Below are 13,810 nucleotides of genomic sequence, written 5' to 3'. Positions count from 1 at the left end.
AAGAAATGTTAGAAATCCAGATATTTGTGAGAAATAGCCAGGTTTTAAAATATTAGCAACTAAGAGAAACACGTTTGTAGGTCAAATGAAACAGTTTCTGGCTGGATGGCACTATTACTTTGCAGCTCCGACCCAGGTCAGCTAATGAGCAGCTTTTCCTCTCACCCAACACTTTGCATTTCAATTACTTCAAGTTGAGTGTGTATATATATATATATATATATATATATATATATATATATATATGCAGAATATATTTAATCCCGCCCAGTTACACTGATGTAGACACAGTGCATTTACTATGGACAATTCTCTAATTTTGAAGAGGAAACTTAAGATATTTTTCTCCCTGCCACATGCTTTTGCTCTGTCAACAGTAATTGTCCTGAGCCTTTGGCCCACTGGTAAGAGCTGTTGAAAGAGGGCTTGCCCTCATTAATTAAACTCTGTTTGCTGAGAGTAAGTGTCAGAGCCTCTATCATGCTTCCCACCTCTTTGACTATCTCAGGAGGAAGCTTTGGTCTTAAAAAACTGCTAGCATTCCTCCTCATTTGCTTTTTATTTCACTTTTTTTTTTTTTTTTGATGGAGTCTCATTCTGCTCTGTCACCCAGGCTGGAGTGCAGTGGCACGATCTTGGCTCACTGCCACCTTTACCTCCCAGGTTTCAGCGATTCTCCCACCTCAGCCTCTAGAGTAGCTGGGATTACAGGCATGCACCACCCCACCCAGCTAATTTTTGTATTTTTATCAGAAACGGGGTTTCACCATGTTGGCCAGGCTGGTCTCAAACTCCTGACCTCAGGTGATCTGCCCACCTTGACCTCCCAAAGTGCTGGGATTACAGGTGTGAGCCACCATGCCAAGCCTATTTTAATTTTTTAACTGTGGGAAAATATATATAATATTTTCCATTGTAACTATTTTTGAGTGTTAGTGCCAAGTCAGTGGCATTAAGTATATTCACAGTGTTGAGCAACCATCACTACCCTCTATTTCCAGAACTTTTTCATCATTCCAAACAGAAACTTGGTACCCACTACACAGTAACTTCCTATTTCCTCTCCCCTAGTCCTGACAACCTCTATTCTACTTTCTGTCTCTACGAATTTGCCTACACTAGAAACACCACAGAAGTGTAATCATTCAATATATGTTCTTCTGTGCCTGGCCTATTTCACTCGGCATAATGTCTTCAAGGTCATCCATGCTGCAGCCTGCATCCCACTTCTCAAAAATGTTGTTCTTTTCCTGCATATTTCCTTCACCCTTTTCTCTATTTTAGTTGTAAATACAAAAGAAATAATGCTTTTAGCATTAAAACTGCCTAATTATACATTGTTCAAAGCTTTAATTCTCTTAAAAGGAAAGGATATTAATTTACCCAAATCCATGGTTTTCAGACAGCTTGGATTTTAACCTTGCCACCATTAGCTACCTCTAAGGCCCTATGAAAGTTATTTAACCTTTTTGTGCCTTAGTAGCCTCATCTGATAAACCAGGATAATAATAATTCTAATATCCAATGTCATACATAACAAGCATATACAGCACATGGTAGCATGCATTTATTCAGAAAAAGTCTAGTAATTTCATTCTAGTTCAGGAACTGGTTATAGGGCAAAGAAATACTAATCTTTATAAATATGTAAATATATTTAAGTACTCTAACCAATTTATTTAAATTAGTCCTTATTAGTTAATCCAGATGATTTGCTACCCAGAGACTGATGATTGATAAAGGATTATTAGCGGTAAGAATAAGAGCTACGCAAGCTTATGTGCATTGCCCCATAAGACATACCCTGGCCTCAGCCTCGGCCTTCACACTGAGCATTGGAAACAGAGGACACTATACAGCAGGCTCACAGGGACAACTCTCAGCAGGGAAGTTGACAAAAATATTTGGAAAGAAAGAAGGAAAAGAGGCAGGGAGGAAGAGAGGAAGGAAGGTGGAGGGGGGGGGGGGAGAATCCAGCCTGGTGTGGTGGCTCACACCTATAATCCCACACTTTGGGAGGCCAAGGTGGGAGGATCACTTGGACCCCCAAATTTGAACCAGCCTGGGCAACATAGTGAGACTCTGTCTCTACAAAAAGTCTAAAAATTAGCTGCGCATGGTGGTGGGTGCCTATAATCACAGCTACTCATGAGGCTGAGGCAGGAGGATCACTTAAGCCCAGGTGGTCGAGGCTGTGATGAGCCGTGTTTGCACCACTGGACTCCAGCCTGAGCAACAGAGTGAGACCTTGTCTCAAAAACACAAAAACAAACAAACAAAAAGGAATCCAAGCAGAACAAGCTGCAGCCATTTGATGTAGGTGCAGAAATCTTGACTTGCCTTTTAATGGTCCCTGAGAGCATTAGCTTTTCTGATAGCCAAGGACTATAGAAGGTGGTGTGGGAAAAAAATGTAAGACCCTATTCCTCTCTACAGGCAGATCACAATCTAGTAGTGGACAGAGGCACATAAGCCAATGAATGCTAAGATGATAAGCACAAGAACAGAAATCCTTAATGTATCAGGGAACCACAGAAGAGGAGCAGCTGAGGTCTCTCTTGTAGCGTCAGGAAAGCTTCCTGTGCATAGGACATCTGTGCTGGATTTTGAAAATTTAAGGAGAGTTTGCCAGTCAGACCAGACTGGCAGGCAGAGAGAGACAGCATATGGACAAATGCATCCAGAGAACATTTAAAATAGTTTAACGTTGCTGGAGCTTAGAAATAAGCTACAGGGGTATGTGAAAGGAGGAGTTTCATAAGGAACCTGGGTGTTGCTACGCTAAGCTACGTGGACCCTGGTCTTATTGATGACAGGGAACCAGAAAAAGGTTTAATGAGGAGAGGGACATGCTCAGAGATCTGTGGTCTTTCAAGGAACGCATGAGCTTTAGCAAAGAGCGGTGGTAGAGACAGAGCAGAAGACAGGGCCATTAGTCAGGAGGAGATTGGAAATTCCTGATCAACATCTCAATTAGGGCAGTGGTTATAAAGAAATAAAAGAAAAATAAACAAATACAGAGCTTCTTTTATTAGTCTTTAGAGTCATTCATTTAACAGGCATTTAATAAGCATTCACCGTTAAGGGAGGCATTTCATTAACATATGTTACACTTTTCAGCTTTTTGAAGCATTTTTGCCAGCTTCATTATATTGCTTGATGCCCAGAGTAATTATGTGAGGCAAGGAATAGGTTTTATCATCCCCATTTTGCAGATGAAGAAACTGAGGTTCAGAGGGATAAACTCATTTTTCTCAAGGTTAATACAGATAGCAAACTGAAAAGTGTAAGTTAGACACAAATCTGCTTGCTCTGGTCTAGGTTTCCTTCTACCATCACTCCATGGAATAATTAGCACAAAACAGTTTCCTGGCAAGGTGTGGTGGAACTCACACCTGTAATCCCAGCACTCTGGGAGGCCAAGGCAGGAGGATCATTTGCAGTTGGAAGTTCGAGACCAGTCTGGGCAACACAGTGAGACCCCGTCTCTACAAAACACAAAAAAATTAGCCAGGTGAGGTGGCACACACCTGTAGTCCCAGCTACTCAGTAAGCTAAGGTGGGAGGATTACTGGAGCCCATGGATTGATGAGCTGTGTTTGCACCACTGCACTCCAGCCTGGGCGACAGAGCATGACCCTATCTCAAAAAAACAAACAAACCTCCCCTCCCCACAATTTTCCTACTTATGCATCTCCAGAAAATACAAGTTTGCTCAACAATATGCTATCAGTCATGGGAATGAAAAATTTTGAAGAAAGTTGAAATTTTTAGCAGGCTGTAGAATTCTCAGAGTTATTGATCTAGACAGAAATGGTTTGGCAAACGGGAAGAAATGCAGAACTGCCTCTGGTTTGCTTTTTAAATTAACAGTGCATCCACTTGCGCAGACGCATGCCTCTGGCACAGTGAATGAGGATTTATGAGGTGCCTGACAGAATGCCTTTACCTCCTCTCTGCTGCCTGGGTAAAAATTCTGCATTAGACGGAAAGGCTAAAAGGGCTGTGAAGATCTGTCTCCATCACTAACAAAACCAAAAAGCATCTGGTGACCCATTTAGGCTGAATTTGCTTTTAGGCTTCTCTGACATCATGAGAGGTCTGCTGTTGTTTGGCACATTAATATACACTAATTTTGCCTGGTGTCTCCATTCGCCTGCATCCCAAACATGAGTGCCTTCAAAAGGCCAAGGTCACATTTTCCCCCTCTTGCCAAGCACATCATTTATTTATTGCTCCCAGATCTACTTGTTGAAAAACATTTTCCATTCAGAAAGTTAAATCTGGCAGATTCTGCCAATGTATTTACATGACTGGGTCTGTGTTTATTGCTATAAAAAGGGATTAGTCCTGCTGTAATAATATTTTCCATTTAGAGAGCACTTTGGGCTGAGAGGTCTATTCAAAGCCTCATTGTTCTGAGGCTGCCTTTTTAAAAATCAGCCACTTTACCCCATCGAACTTTGACTGTGAAGACAACAAAAGGCCTCTGGCCCACCTGATAGAGAAAATGACCTTGAAGAAGGGTATTTTAGCAGTTTGTTTCCAGAACCCCTTTGAGAGAGGCCGCCCAAATCCAAGTTTGGATCCAAACCAGTTCACCAAATTGGTGGGAAAAGACTGGCTGGAGAAAAAATACAGAACTGGAAAGCACCTTAGAAACCACCAGAAGAGGCCGGGGAAGGTGGCTCATGCCTGTAATCCCAGCACTTTGGGAGGCTGAGGTGGGTGGATCACGAGGTCAGGAGGTCAAGACCATCCTGGCCAACATGGTGAAACCCCATCTCTACTAAAAAATAAAAAAAAAGATAGCTGGATGCAGTGGTGCCCGTAATCCCAGCTAGTTGGGAGGCTGAGGCAGGAGAATTGCTTAAACCCAGGAGATGGAGGTTGCAGTGAGCCCACATCGCACCACTGCACTCCAGCCTAGGGGACAGATCAAGACTTGCCCCCAAAAAGAAAGAAAGAAAATAAAAGAAAAGAAAGAAAGAAAGAAAGAAAGAAAGAAAGAAGGAAAGAAAGAAATGAATCACCAAGAGGAGTGATTTTCACATTTCCTTTTTCCAGTAGAACTCCTTTTCTCAGACAAAATGTATGCTGGATTGGCTGGAGTGGCCACAGCCTTCCCTTGGCATTCCCTGGCGGCTCCTCGGCTCTCAAGGAACATCCCTTGAAAACCTCTACTGCAGGCGACCTCATCATCTTTCATATAAAAAAAATGGAGGTGCAGAGAGCTAGGTGGCTTGCTCAAAGACTGACAGCAGGTAACAAGAACAGTGTGGCATCCCCAAGGTCTCCTCAGCCAGGAAGGACTTAAAAGGACCAACAGCAGCATTCTGGTTTTCTTTCGATTGTTTCAATATTAGTGCTTTTCTCCCAAATGGGAATTTCCAGACCATCTTCGATTCTGGTTCCCTTCAACAAGGGAAAAGTCTTGTCCCTTCCTGGCCTCTCTTCAGTGTAGACTAGCATCTTTCCTTTTTCCTCCTTGAATCCAGGTTGAAACTACCAGAGGCCTTTGTAGGACACACAGTCATCCACCCCAGAGCCTTTCCCTTATTGAGTCACAAAATAAATAGCCCTCCAGGGGAGGAGCCCAGGCCTTTGCAGGACAGGTAAGCCCCTGGCCTCCCATTGCCCTCACACTGCCCCTTGAGACTCCTCTCTGATTACTCCACTCTTACCCCGGGCCTTAGCAATACTTCTCTTATGCATGTCAGTAAAAAGATAAGCAGTGTGAGCCTAAAATGCCCAGATCCAAGAAAACTATAAGACCAACTTGCTTAACCAAGCATTTCTAGAAGGAAAGAGTCCTTTTGACTAATGTTTTTAGAGTTTTTAGAGTTTGCTTACTCTTCATCTATCACTGGTTCTTGTTTGCCAATCTCAAGAAGATCATTTATATGTGCCCAGAATCTCTGGGTAATGGGCAAGCTGTAAGAATCAACGGAATAAATAAATTAGTTCCTGAGCCTCCCAAATAAATCCAGTTGAATTAGATGTGTCTAAAGTCACTCAGTCTTGAAGAGTAAAGTGGAGATGGTAATGAAATGAGAAACAGGCTCTTTATTTGAGGAAAAAGTAAGAAAAAGGGGAAAAAACTCTCCAAAGGCATGAAAAATTCAAGGAAGCCATGTGTGCACAGAGAATTGTACACTGTTATTTGGATAAGTTGGGGGCTTTGTCCGACAACTGCCTTTTCCTCAGCCTGGATTCAGATTCTCTCTAGAACCTCCCATTGAGATTTGAACACAGGTCTTTGCGAGTGGAGTCAGTCGGTTACTTGATTAATACTATATATTCCCAGAGAAAAGGGAAGGTTGTTTCTCCTCAATACCTCCCCCTCAGAAAGGAAGAGGTAGCCTTCATTTACATCACCATTGCCTGTCTATTTTGAGGTTCAGATGCTTTGAAGAACGAAGTTCTACCTAGGTTAGACACATGAGCTAGAAACACGTACACATGTGAGCACACACACACGTGGCAACGCTTTGCTGAGACCCCCCAATATGCTAGGAACTGTCCTAAGTCTTTTATTTGCCTTAGTGGTTTTAATGCTCACAACAACCCTCTAAATCAGCTACTATTACTATCCTGATTATAACATGAGGAAACTGCTAGTTTTATTTTCTTTAAAAAAAAATTTTTTTTTAATTTTTTGAGACAGAGTCTTACTCTGTCACCCAGGCTGGCGTGCAGTGGCGCCATCTCGGCTCACTGCAACTCTGCCTCCTGGGTTCAAGCAATTCTCCTGCCTCAGCCTCCTGAGTAGCTGGGATTACAAGCATCTGCCACCTCGCTTGGCTAATTTTCACATTTTTAGTAGAGGTGAGGTTTTGCCATGTTGGCCAGGCTGGTCTCGAACTTTTGACCTCAGGTGATCTGCCCACCTTGGCCTCCCAAAGTGCTGGGATTACAGGTGTGAGCCACTGTGCCAGGCCAGAAACTGCTAGTTTTAGATTCTTATACAGGTTACCTGATATAATTGGTTTTTTAAAAAGGCAAATAGAAAAACATAAGATTTAAAACCTGTTGCACAATGAAGATGAATTATATTTAAAGTGGACATTTCACATCTACATCGACAAAAGTTTACATCTTCAAGTTGGCCTAAATCATATTTCGCTTTCTTAGGTCTTCTCGCTGGGAAGATAAGGTATCAGCTTATAATTTGGATTATGTTATGCTTTGGCATATGCCTTGTTTACTGAGCACCTACTATGCAGAGAAGACTGCTCTGGCAACCATTGGGAAAACCAGTGATGTGTATCTGATCTTACTTTTGATCTAGTTACAGTCAGGACTGATACATGCTCACACACACTCAAATCTTTCCCCTCCCAGAGCCAGGATGACGTGAGGCAAGGGAGGCCCCCCAGGGAATGAGCCCCTGCTAAAATATTCTACCCCAGGTGCCTTGCCTGCCTCACCATAGTACGGCCCTACCCCCTCCCTCCTAAACCCATACCAGCAAGCACCATAACTGAATACAACAGAATGGAGTGTGATCCTGTGTTCACATTAATGGACTATGGGGAAAATGCGCAGTGTCTGTAGATGGTCAAAGTAATAGGGCCGGTGGAGTCTTGACATTAGGTAATTCTGATTAACAACCCAGTTGCCAAGCTAGTCAGCCTTGAGCATGAACATTCTGAGGAAGAGGAAATGACTATATTGCAGGAAGACAGCCGAACAGAAACAGCTCATTAAAATGGGTTTGATGGGCAGGAAAGAGAAAGCGAACTATTCCCCACAGCAATTGCAAGACTCTAAGTGCAGAAAATGATGAGCTCTGCAAAGAAAAGAGACCCAACCACCCCAAGTATTCCAAAACTGTCAGTGCATCCAAAGCCTAATGTTACTCAATTGTCTCAGCAGACAATATGACTTAGATACTCATTCATCCAGCAAATATTTACTGAGCAGCAATTACTCTCCTAGCCACCATGGATGCAGTGGTGAGTGGCAAGAATGGATAGATGCAGTCTATCCATGACATTCCAGGGAGGAGCAGCAGGCTTTTTGCTGCCAGTGGTGCCAACTTCCAAATCTCTCATAGGAAGTCTTCCCCATTTCACCCACATTCACTAATTCTGCTTCTCTGCAAAATTTACATATTCAGTCTATCCTATATTTTGTAAGCAAAACATCACTTACATAAACAGAAGTCATTGCAAAATTAATAACCATTTCCATATAAATGAAAACTATCAATGTCTTCTTTGTGAAGAGCTGGACTGAAACTTAAGGAGGTATAAACATGTTACATAGGAATGAATTTTACTGTTCCAAATGTGGGTAATACAAGCAATATGGGATTTTTAAAAAGTAGACAGTTTCTTGGTTGTCTGACATAAAGCTAGAAAGAAGGTGTGATTTGTCCTAAATGGTAGGGACAGAGGGCATAATTTAATAGGGAACTTAACCAGTACACAGTGGGAGCTCACGTGTTTCAAATACATAAAAACTGATAGAAATTTATAGAACACAGATGGTCGTTACCTTGACTATATACTGAGCATATTTGAAAGTAAATATTACAACTATTGATTTTATTCCATGAAATTTTATTTCTATTAATATGATGTTTTATGAAACGGAAAATTGCTTCATTTCTCGTTTAAAGTATTGCCCATGTTCATAAATTCCTTTCTTTGTATAATTTTCTAGGGAGTGATTCTCAATACATGGCCCTCTGCCCACTTGGGAGGGCCAATAGTTTTTCTTAATAGGTAGCCCACCAATCCCCAAACTTCTTAAATGAGATCCACTCATTAATAACTGCCTACAGATGTTTTGCTAAATTTTGCATTTTTGAACCAAAATAAGTGCTTTTCAGAGTTTAGTTTAGTGATGGCTTCAATTCCGTATTTTGCTAATTCAGTATTTTCCCAACATTGCTAGGCTCCTACTGCATGGGCAAATAGTTGAAATTCCTGCAATTTGTGGGAAGGATACTTATTATCAGTAAGGTCTTAAATTGATCATGGTTTTTTTGATTGCTGCTCTTCTTGCTTAATAGCAAATTGTTGTTAGTTTTGCTCATCATTATCGGTTTAGTTTGTTGTGGGTTATTTTTAACCCCACAATATGTAGTAATGAATATTTATAAATTTTTAGGCTATAATTTTCCAAAACTAGACTCTGATATGTATGCACCACATTTAAGTATGATTCATCCATACCCTTATTGCTAAAGCAGATGCATACATATTTCCCCCATAATTTGCTCATGTAAGAAAATTTCATTGGTAATATGTGCATTACATTTTAGCCTGCAAATTATGTACAATAGACCATCAAGGTAAATCTAATACAGGTATTAGGTTATTTTATGTTTACATGATGCTGTTTTAAAATAAAAAACAAAACATGAGCTAATGGTTCAATCTTCTTATGTAAATAATGAGTGCTTAATTTGTAGGTTGGTTAGTTGGTTGGTTTGCTCTGGGCCAGCCTTTGATGATCACTTCAAACCAGAAATAAATGGAGTAAGTCAAAATAGTGAATTATCATTCACGGCCAATATTCCCCCAACTGTGTTCTACCAGACCCTAACAGACATTCTACAAGTGATGGATTCTTTACTCAAGTAAATTGGGAGAAATTGATACATATTACGTTCCCATTTTAGAGATTTGCAGGGCCCCTTAGCATATTGTGAAAGTTAATTTTATGTGTCAATTTGGTTAGACCATAATACTAAAATATTTGGTCAAACGCTTTACTGAATGTTGCTTTGAAGACACTTTTTAGATATAATTAACATTGAAATCAGTAGACTTTTAATAAAGCAGACTGCTCTCCATTATGTGGGTGGGCCTCATGCAATCAGTTGAAGACCTTAGGAGAAAAAAAGACTGACCTCCCCCTAGGAAAGGGGAATTCTTCCAACAGGCTGTCTTCACGCTAAAACTGCAACATTACATTTTCCCTGGGTCTCCAGCCTGATAACATTCCCTGCAGATTTTACACTTGCCACAGTCCACAATCATGTGAGCCAGCTCCTTAAAATCTCTTTCTCTCAAAGTGCTGGGATGTAGTCCCAGCTACTCAGGAGGTTGAGGCAGGAGAATTGCCTGAAACCAGGAGGCGGAAGTTGCGGTGAGCCGAGATCGCACCATTGCACTCTAGCCTAGGTAACAAGAGCAAAACACCGTCTCAAAAAAAAAAAAAAAATCTCTTTCTCTCTCCCCTTCCCTGCATCTCATACAATTGGTTCTGTTTCTCTAAAGAACCATGACCAATCTACACATTAAAGGCTCTGAAAAGTTGTGCAATTAAAAATAAAACAGTTTAACCAAGTATTTTCCCATCATATTTAATCACAAAACTACTATCAATAATATCTCAAAACATAGCTTGGAAAATGCCCTTTTCAAAACTATACTTTAGACAGAGGTTTTTTGCACCCTGTGTCAGCAATATCGGAGTCTGAATCTGTTTGTTTCACAAACTAGTGGCACAAACATTGGAATAAAAGATTCTGTGCATTCTTTTCTTCTGCACAGAGCATAGGCAGAAGAAAGTCATTACACATTATATGAACATGATGAAGCAAATGTCCATTGCAGAGCCAATTTCACATGTAGTTACGTCTAATGAAAAAGTATCTACCTGTAAAATTGACCCTATCATTGGGCTTTTGCAAAATGCTCCTCTATGGGTATCATCTTAGTCTGTTTGGGCGGCTATAACAAAGTACTACAAACTGGGTGACTTATAAGCAAAAATGTATTTCTCATAGTTCTGGCAGCTGGGAAGTCCAAGGTCAAGGTGCTGAGAGATGTGGTGTCTAGTGTGGGCTTGTTCCCTGGTTCACAGATGGTGACTTGGAGCTGTGCTTTCACATAGAGGAAGGGGCCAAGCAGCTCCCTTTGGTCCCATTTATAAGGTCATCAATCCCATTCAGAAGAGCCCTACCCTCATGACCTAATCACCTCACCAAAGGCCTCACCTTCTAAAAACATTATCTTGGGGTTTAGCATTTCAACAAATGAATTTGGGGGGACACAACATACAGACCATCACAGTGGATATTCTTGGGGACTGGGCTGTCGTGCTGAAACATCATCAATTGCAGTGTAATTGGCACAAGACAGTGTACAAATGGCAGGGAGCCTAACAAGAGAAGCACACTTACTCCAGAGAGAAGTTTCCATGCCCTATGCCTCCTTTTTCTCTTGTGCTCCCTTCTTGAGTGTGTTTCCAGAAATGTTCCTCACTGATCCCAGTTCATCCCTCTGCTCTAATCCTGGAAGCCATTCTTTCCAGAAAGCCTTTTCTGACTCTTTTACCTAAAACCCATCAGGCAGCCCATCCATCTTTCTTCCTTGTTACATGCATTCAAATCCCCTGCACCTCTTCACTGGACCTGGACATTGTTTATTGTCAATGCCTGTCTTTCCTACAAGACTGTAAGGTCCACATGAAGTTCAGAACATGATACCCCAAAGTATGGCGCCTTGGCATACTATTTTAAGCTGAAGGAAAGTGAGAAAACTTCAAAAGCAGGAAGGTCTCTCTGACCTTCTTCACCCTCTCTCTCTTGAAGTGGGCCATAGAAACTACAATTCCACCTGCCCCTTCTTCTCTGAAGCAGACCTTAAAACCTAGGAAGCTCACTCTGATTTTCTTCCTCCTTTCTCCCCTGGAAATCCCCATGTGACAGATGTGTCACCCTATAACCAGAAAAAAGAAATGTCATGCAGGGATGCCGGGAGGAATCTGAACAAACGGTTCCTACTAAGTTCCCCCCGGCCCCCAGTTTATTACCATTAGACCAGACCCTTTTGTCCTCCAATTATATTTCTGCATGACTGTCTGTAAAAATAATTTATTCTGAGTCTTTGGGTCTTTATGTCTGAAGGCTCCCATGGCACATAAAAGTTATATTAAGTAAATGTGATATTCATTTCTCTTATTAATGGGTGTCAGACAAAAACCTTGTGATGGATGAGGGTGAGAAAAGACGTTTCTCTTTCTCCCCTGCATGGTCAGGGGCTGTTTCTACCTTGCTTATGTCAGCAGCCATGGTCACTGGCCATCATGGAAACTCTGAGTGAAGTAACAAAAGGTTGAAGGGGGGTTTCCTTCTCCCTAATTTTCCTCATGATTCCATAGAAATAATTCTTTATTGGCTGGCTGTAGTGCCTCACGCCTATAATCCCAGCACTTTGGGAAGCCGAGGTGGGCAGATCACATGAGGTCGGGAGTTCAAGACCAGCCCCACCAACATGGAGAAACCCTGTCTCTACAAAAAATACAAAGTTAGCCAGGCGAGGCAGAGCATTCCTTTAATCCCAGCTATTTGGGAGGCTGAGGCAGGAGAATCATTTGAACCTAGGAGGCAGAGGTTGCAGTGAGCCGAGATCATGCCATTGCACTTCAGCCTGGGCAACAAGAGCAAAACTCCATCTCAAAAAAAAAGAAGAAGTAATCCTTTCTTGGTAGCTAAATCAGAGTATTTTTCTGATTCCTCTTTAAAGATCTTCACCCTCTTAAAAGATCTTCACCCTCTTTTAAAAAAATCTGTGCAAAGAGTCCATGAAATGTTCACATAGGCATGCGTGTACACACACTTGCCTCTGTACATTCACTTACTCTTGCACATAATAACAAATGGTCATGTGCCAACACAATAGTGTAAAGAGAGGATTCAAGGAGCAGTAGTTTTGGGAGTGAGAGAGACTGAATCCAATTACAGCTCTATCATGATCTGGGTCAAGTAAAATTGTGCAAAATTTTCAAATCTATAAAAAGAAAAGCAGAGGTTCAGTCTTGATTCGAGAATCCCTTCCTCTTCCCCTCTGCCATTTACACAGCCTAGTCCTATATTGTGCACACTGAAAATGGGTTTCTCTTCCAAGAATTATCTCTGAAAGCAAAAGCATTAAGAAAAATAATGTATTGGCAGGTAGACGGGCTTTGATCTCAGGAAATTTGGTGGAGTCGTGGAGGGCTGTGTGTGTGTGGAAGGCCTGAGAGTGAGGATGGAATGCAGTGACTACCAGACATAGTTACCCTCTCTTTCTGCACCTCCATATCCCCTGCCTGAGTTTCAGCTACTCACACACATTTCTCCTCTACAGGGATCCTGGAGCTGGCATGGCTTCATCCTCTCCTTCCAGGCCCACATCCAGAGGCAGAAAACCTGTGCCACCACCAACAGTGTCATCTGAAGAGGTTGCCAATGGTCTATGCCCAGGCCAGATGCACCTACATGGCTTTCCCAAGACCCCCTCTCCTTTGCTCTGTGCCCATAAATCTACAGGTGAGTCTTGATAACGCAAGACTATAGATACCATTGGCTTCTGGCATGAAGAAGCTAAGACCTGGAGAAGCCAGGGCATCTAAATGCCTTCCTTAAATGCCTTTCCGCCTTCTTCCAATCAAGTCCTTCTGTGGCTGATAGAGAGGTTCAAACACGAGTAAGCAGCTCTAACAAAGAAATTCCTACCCACCTACCCACCTCTGCCCCATGCTACTTGAAACCAGGGAAATTCACAGATCAGAAAAGTTTAAATATACCAAATAAATTTTGCACTTTAAAAAATATAGACTAACATAATACTCCTTGTTTTTTGGTATAAGAAGTGGGTATTGAATCACAATAATATCTCTTACTTATTTAGAAGACAAGGTCTCTGTCACCCAGGCTGGAGTGCAATGGCATGATCAGGCTCACTGTAGCCTCAAACTCCTAGGCTCAAGCGACTTCTAGGTTCAGCCTCATGAGTAAACTGGAACTAATTTCTTCATTAATTTTTGTAGAGACAGGGGTCTCACTATGTTGCCCAGGTTGGTCTCA

The sequence above is a fragment of the Saimiri boliviensis genome, chromosome 13 (genome assembly GCF_048565385.1).
Source record: "Saimiri boliviensis isolate mSaiBol1 chromosome 13, mSaiBol1.pri, whole genome shotgun sequence".
Lineage (NCBI taxonomy): Eukaryota > Metazoa > Chordata > Mammalia > Primates > Cebidae > Saimiri > Saimiri boliviensis.
This window is presented reverse-complemented; position numbering follows the sequence as displayed.